We start from the raw sequence: 7,144 nt of genomic DNA on the forward strand, positions 1-7,144 counted from the left end.
AATCGTGAACTGCAATTATGGGATAGTGGACACTGCCTGCAAGCCGAGCAGCAGCCCCACGACCGGGGCTTTAGCAGAGGGTGGGGGGCATCAAGGGGAGCCCTCAGTGTCCATCCTCCATTTATACCCAACATTTTCTGCAGTGCAGGAACCCTCATTCTGCTGCACAGGACCAGCAGGTTTCCCCATCAAAGCCATCACTAAGACTGGAGAGGACTTGCCCATCTCCTCCAGTCTCTCCCTAATTGCTTCCCACATCTGCTCTGCAGGGGTTGCTCCAGTTCAGCCCAGACTCTTAAAGCACATTTATTGCCCCAAACCCAGCCCTGCCAAGCCCATCAGCACACGCTGGCTTTTGGCTCACCAGTCAGCACTGAGGACACATTTAAACAGGAATGTGACGTCCTTCTCTGAGAGAGACAAAGGCTTGGGGAGCACGAAAAGCCCCCGGTCCAGCTGACTCCCAGTTATTCTGCTCAGAAATTGGCAGAGGTATTTTCAGAGCCGTTAACATCCAATTAGCATCTCTCCGTTCAGCAGGGCCCCGGGTGAGCTGGCAGGCGAAACAGGGCAGATGTGAGGCTGGAAGGAACTGCAGCTCTCCCATTATGGTAAGTTTTCCAAAACCCACTGGTTGTGTCCCTAAATAGTTTCCTTCCGTGAAGAGTGAGATGGTGTCAGCTGCTTTTTTTAAATTAACATCAGAAAATAACAAAGAGCTGCAACCAGCAGCTATAAATGCAAAGCAGAGGCTGGAGCATTGGGGTCCCACGAGGAGGGAACAAGAGGTCTGCACTGAGAAGGGGCTCAGCAAGACAATTTGCAGCGTTTAAAGGGGACAATGCTGGCACCAGCCCTGTAAGACACTGCTGCAGCCTTCCAAAGCTGCTTGGCCATGGTTGACTTCCCCTTTCCTTGCAAACCGGAGAGAGGGAGACGGTATTTACCCAGCTGGAAATAACCATAGCATCCCTACTGCAAGGTGCTCTTGGGATTCTCCCTTCTTACCGTGGCCAAGCCTCCCGTGGTCCCACTGTATAAAGGAGAGCACGACGCTGTGCTGCAAACAGAGCAGCATTTCCCACAGGGCTTCAAGCCTGCAGCTCTCTGATATTCCCCATCCCATGCCCTGCCCAACCATCCCTGCCTCCCATTGCTGCAGCATTGCGAATGGAGCAGCAAAGTCCCCCTCTTCCCTAAAATTCTCAGCATGATGGAGAATTTAGGCATGTTACAAAAATATTAGTGTCAATAGACACCTGGAGTGCTGCATTTTATTTTTTTTATTATTATTATTATTTTCCTGCCAGCTGTTGAGCAAATATCATTTTCTGTGAGCAGGAAGCGAAGATGAAGAATAGCTCACCCCAGGAACAAACAAAAGACTAATGACAGAGGGGGCCCGGTTGGGTGGCGGTGATAAGAGGGAATTCATTTGTATGTGTTCCTGCAGCATCATCGAGATGTGGGTTTAGAAAAGGCTGTAGTTACCATGAGCATCTGGCAGGGGGAAGAGTACAGTCCCATCACACAATCCCTGACCTCAGGGACACAAAGGACTCCTTGTGACACAATGCCCCAGCACCCAGCAGGGTCTCACCTTTCTGCCTGGCTGAACCCCAACCCCAACAACATCATGGGGGTCCTATACCAATCAATGGCAAGCAGTGGGGAAAATAAATAAATAAAATAATAATATTAATAATAAAAAGTTAAAAAAAAAAGAAAAGAAAAAGTGACAAGAGCTGAAGCAAGAGCCTCAGATGCTAGAGTACCTCTAGTAGCGTTTCCTTGACTCCATGGGCACAGAAAATTTCCAGGAGCACACAAACTCAAGGAGTTGGGTTGAAATATGACTTACTCCATTTTACTACCCGGAAAAAGGAAACCACACCATTTTCTGAACAGAGCCTGCACAGTAGCAGGTCTGTCTAAGTATGTCGTGAGCGTAGATAAGAGCCCATTGTGTCTGCTGCTTCCAGTGCTGGAGAATAACCCATTGGACAGGAGTTGTTTCAGGCATGCTGAGTGCAGCCTAGGGATGGTAGAACAGCTATTAATGAAAATGGAAGTGGTTTTCAATTAAAAAAAAAAAAAAAGCCAATGACAACAGTTTCTAGATCTAAAGAAACCTATTCACAAAAAGTGTTCTGTTTGGGCAAAAATGTTAATAAATCAGGCTGAAAAATGCTGCTGTAAAAATCATTTTTTTTAATACAAGTTCTCAACTTGGATTTTATTTCAAGTACATGAGGTTTTAAACACCTATTTGTCTTTTATTGAAAAAGGCTTTGAAAAACTGAATACATTTTTCTGCAGACAGGATTTCAATTTTTTCCTAGGTGAAAGATGGGAAAGCAAAAACTCTGCTTTGAAAACTGAGCAACGTTGTTCCTCCATGGCTGTTCTCCGCTGGTTTAAAAACCAAAACACCAAACTGTGTCACAGAGGCCGTGGTGGCTTAGGGTCTGCTACCTTGGGTCTGCCTGAGGCCTTGCTGTGGGGTCTCTGTTCCACCTCCATGAAGCCCAATGGCACCGAGGACCTCACCAGGAGCGCTGGATCCAGGAAGGTCAATCCATGCCAGCCCTGCCCAGAAGGTTCACCGTGTTCACACCACCACTGGTCTGCCCCTGCAGCCCCAGCAGCCCCATGCAAGGAGCTGGTGATGGGGTTGGCCACTCCAAGACCTGGGCTTTGTTTTGTGCTTTTATCATCACACTTCTACTGCATGGTTTCAGCTTCTGTTGGGGCAGCTACACGTGGTCCCAAGCAGCTTTGCTGGGTCTCTGCTCATTCTACATAGGAAGAGAATTTGCTAATTTAACTCATTGCTCCCTCTCCCCACACCAAGAGCCTCTGCCAGCCACCACCAACTTTGCAGATCCTCCCAAAAAGCACATCCAACCCTAAAAAAAAACACATACCAGAAGGATGGGACAGGATTTAAAGCCCGGCTTGCACCCATTCACCTTTTAATACCATTTTGCAGCCTAATGCCCTCCTCTCTGCATCCCAGATGAGAAGGGATCGGGATTTATAGCCACCATTTGCCTTCTGGAGCCGGAGCTTGGCCATGCCTTGCGCCCGCTCCCTACCTGCTGCTTTTTTACAAGGAAACGGGTTGCCCTGGAGCCGGGTCTCCATGGAAACTCAGGTTTTTCAGACACTCAATGGAAGATGCTGGCACAGAGAGGCTTGTGCAGGAATACTGATTCAGCCCCAGCGTCTGTAACACTGACTGCATGTTAATCCTGCTCTGCTACCCAGCGAGCTAAAAATACCCCGTGCACTGTCGCCTCCTGAGCTCGCGTAAACAGCTTAAAGCAACACGGCACTGCCAGAATGGAAATTTCATGAATCAGCTAAAAAAAGGGAGATGGGAGAGGTGATGGAGGGGTCTCAACCCTTGCTGCAGCATGGGAAGCACGTCCCTGCTTGAGGGATGGAACAGAAGGATCAACAGGAGATGGGAGGCTCTGCACCACACGGGTCTGTGGGGGTTTGTTTCACCTCTCCAAAGTGGCCCTTACAGGGGTAAAGGCAAGAAACCAAGGTTGCCCTCAGTCCCAAGCCATCTGGGAGTGCAATGCATTAATTGACATGCCAGGCTCAACGTGTAGCAAAAATGTGGGCTGTGGCATGCAGCCACCTGTCCCCAGCAAGGGGCTTCGGGGTGGTCTGAGGAGGGGGCGACCTTGGTGAGTAGCAGCCTGGCATGGTGCTTTGCCTTCTCACATCATCACTCTGCAAAAAAGATGTTGGGGTCCAGCAAACAGAAACCTTGGGGATGAGGACACTGGGGCTGTGGACGTTGCCAGTGCCCTCACTGCACCCGAGCTGCATGTCAGCCCAGCATTGCTGGGACCATAATAGGCAAACAAGATCATGCTCTCCTCTCTGCAGTTAGTCGAGGCTGTCCTCAGCTGACTCCAAGAACATCTTTTTGCAGAATACACATATACCTCTCTTTTTTAAAGGTTTTCTCCCAGCAGCACACCATTCCCTGGGAAGCAACACCCAGATGAGGAAACTGAATCATGAGCCTGCTTGCTCAGCACCACAGAAACATGGCTAAAAGCTGGGAGTGGAAATCCAGGTTTCCCAACATCCCCAGCTATGCCCCAGATGCTGCCCTTTGCCTCCAAAGCCACTGAAGCCTGAAACACCCCTGCATGCATCACAAGCACCCTGCTAACCCCAATTAGCTCTACCTTCTAAACAAAAGGATCCCAAAGCCCAGAGCAGTAGGATGAGCCCACATCCAACAGCACTGAGGATGCTCATCCAATGTAGCAGCTGGCTGTAGAGTTGCTTTTTCAGGGGAAACTGCATTTGTACTGGGGAAACTGTTCAGGGGAAACTGCTTTTGTCCCTGGCACAGAGAAACAGCCAGCATTCCCAGGGCCTAGGGGAAGGTGCTTTAATCCTTTGCTTTCACTTGGAACCAGAGAAGGGGCAGAAATGCCATCCCCAGATCACAGTGGGAGGATATAAGGTGGGTGATAAACAGGGCTTTGTAGTGGAAAGTTCCCCCCTTGCACTGCCCAGAGCAGGAAAAAAAAAAATCCCAGTTAAAATAAATAAATAAATTGATTAAAATCCAGGCATCCACTTCTGGGGACAGGGGAACTTGCTACAGAGTTCCTTGCTGCTGGCTCAGGGAGGGGAAATGGCACCCGGACACCCTGCTGTCCCCAGGCATTGCCTCCCAATGCTCTCCCTGTGATCCGTCTGCTTTCTCAGCAGTGTTACAGGAGTGCAAGTAAGGGAGGAGGGAAAAAAGAACATTCTAGGTCACTTTTTTTTTTTTTTTTTTTTTTTTTTTTGTGGGCTCTTGGAGCTTTCCGAGCTTTCCCCCAGTGATGATTAAGGACATTGGCTCTGAATAGCCAGTGGTGTAAAAGAAACCCATGCAAGGCTTGCAAGGTCTGGCCAAAAATGGGCTGCAAGCTCCAGTGCATGCTGTAAAGAAAAGCAATTCCAGGCTTAATTTATTTATTAAATTTCATCACATTAAATGAGTGGAACTGGACATAATCAACCCCACCATCCTTAGCCCTCCCTGCCAAAACCTCCGCGCTAACCCCACTAGACTGAAACATCACAGCAGGGAGCGGGCAGTGTGGGGATGGGGCAGCCGGGTGCTGCAGCCGAGCTCAGCCCCTGTGCTGGTGACAGTGTCATGCCAGAGGCGCTGGACCCCCGGGGGCTCGCCGGGCAGCAAAGTGCCTCTGGGCCCACAGGGTCCCAGGCAGAAATGGCTCCTCTTGCCCCAGGAGTTCAGCAGGCTCCCCCGCTCCTAAATCCCCCAGGCAAGGCCGCAGCCTCCTGCCATGGCTGGCAGAAAGCCCCTCGCTGTGCTCAGGTGCAAGAGGAGCGCAGGGGCTGTGGGGAGCGGTCTCCCCTTGGTTTCCACAGGTGGCCTCTAACCGGCTGAGGAGCGCACACGGGACTGCGGGCACCGAGCTGTCTGCCCACTCCAAGTCCCTCAAGGAGGAGCTGCCCACTGCTGGCAGCACTGCCGAGAAGGGGATTCAAGCAATCTCCCTGCTCCGACGTGCCTGGTGGGCTGCAGGCAGCTTGGTGCACCCAGCGTTATGGCTCCACCGCCCCCAGCCCCATGGCAGGGACAGGGCAGCAGCACAAAGCTCTGGCGCTGCTCAGCCCCGTTTATCTGCTCACAGCCAGGAGGCTCAGCACTCACTCCCCTCTCCTGGGCTTTGCCCCAGGCCGGTCCCTCAGTCCCTCGACACCTTTGCAACCCCTTGCCCTGCAGCATCCCCAGCCCCCTCCCGCTGCAATGGGGCCCCAGCAGGTTCCGGGCTCAGAGGGGCAGGGGGAGCCCCTTGGCCAGCACCCCAGGAGCCAATGCCCGGCCACACTGCTCCCAGCCTACTTCCCGAGATTAAAAATAACGTGCTCATCATGCTGGCATGGCACCATGGAGCCTCTCGCTTGTTTTTATTGACAGCACCATCTTCGGCTAATTAAAATTCCTTTAAGTGAACCCGCCAGCTGATCCCAGCCCTGTGGCCAGCAATGCTGTCACAGACTCCCCCCCCAGACTGGGGATTTCTGCCCATTTTCCCTCCCTGCCACGTCCTGGCCTGCAGGCCCTGCTGCGTGCCCCCCCCCCCCGCTCCACCTGCCTTCCCTCCCCTTCTGTTCTTTGCTTCAAAAATAAAGAAAGCATCAAAAATGCTCAGGGAGATCGGGGGTGGGGATCTATTTGGGAAAGGAAAGCAGGAGGTGTAAGAACGTGCCAGACCCCTTCCCCATCCCTTGTCGCCCTCCTCCTTCTTGTCTTGTGCTGGGTTTGTACCTAGAGGGGCCGTAAGCCAAGGGACGCTGGCCAGGAGGGGACTCGTGCCAAGCACGCCTGAATCCAAGCCTTGCTGCGAGGAGCAGCAGTGCTCGGGAGACCACAGGCAGCTCCCAACAAGCTGCAGTGCTAGCAATGGCTCCACCTGGGATGAGCAACTCTGCAGAGACGTGGGGAGCATCCTGCCGCTGGTGGCAGTGGTGGGAAGGTGACATTTGGATCCCTTCCCTGCTGTCTATCTGCAAAAGTTTTTAGTTCCTCGTGGGGACAGCAGAAGTGAAACCTCCTTCCTGCTCCCCACTGCTCAGCCAGGAGCTGTTGCTCCTCCATGCCTGGCGTTGGCCCCCCTAAGAGGCTTTTAGCCTCCCCAGAGGCCTGGCCTCTCCCATCTCCATCCCTCCACCTGCCCTGACCCTCTTGGGTCTCGGGAGCCCATGAGAAGTGGGGATGCCCATGGCCATGCCCTGCCATGGAACAGCCGGAGGAAGAGCTGCCAGGAAGGGGCTGCACCCCCTGGCACAACACTGGCCCGTCTGACAGGGCCCACTCAGACCCCCACGGCACACAGCGGGAAGGATCTCACCTGGCCGATGTCTTGCCCACCAAACACGTGTCTTGGTCACTGGTTATGCTCCAGAGGCAGCGTTGTCCTTCAGCTTCCCAGCCTTGGGCTCTCTGCTCCCCCTTCACACCCCCTGTGCCATTTGCTCTTCTGCCCAGATGTTCCAAAGCCCCATCAGGATCAGAGCTGCAATGGGAAGGGCTGCAGGGTGCAGAGCTGCTGGGATGCGTTGTCCCCATACCTCCATGGTGCTGTAA

Source organism: Anas platyrhynchos, chromosome 27 (assembly GCF_047663525.1).
Source record: "Anas platyrhynchos isolate ZD024472 breed Pekin duck chromosome 27, IASCAAS_PekinDuck_T2T, whole genome shotgun sequence".
NCBI classification, from domain to species: Eukaryota; Metazoa; Chordata; class Aves; order Anseriformes; family Anatidae; genus Anas; species Anas platyrhynchos.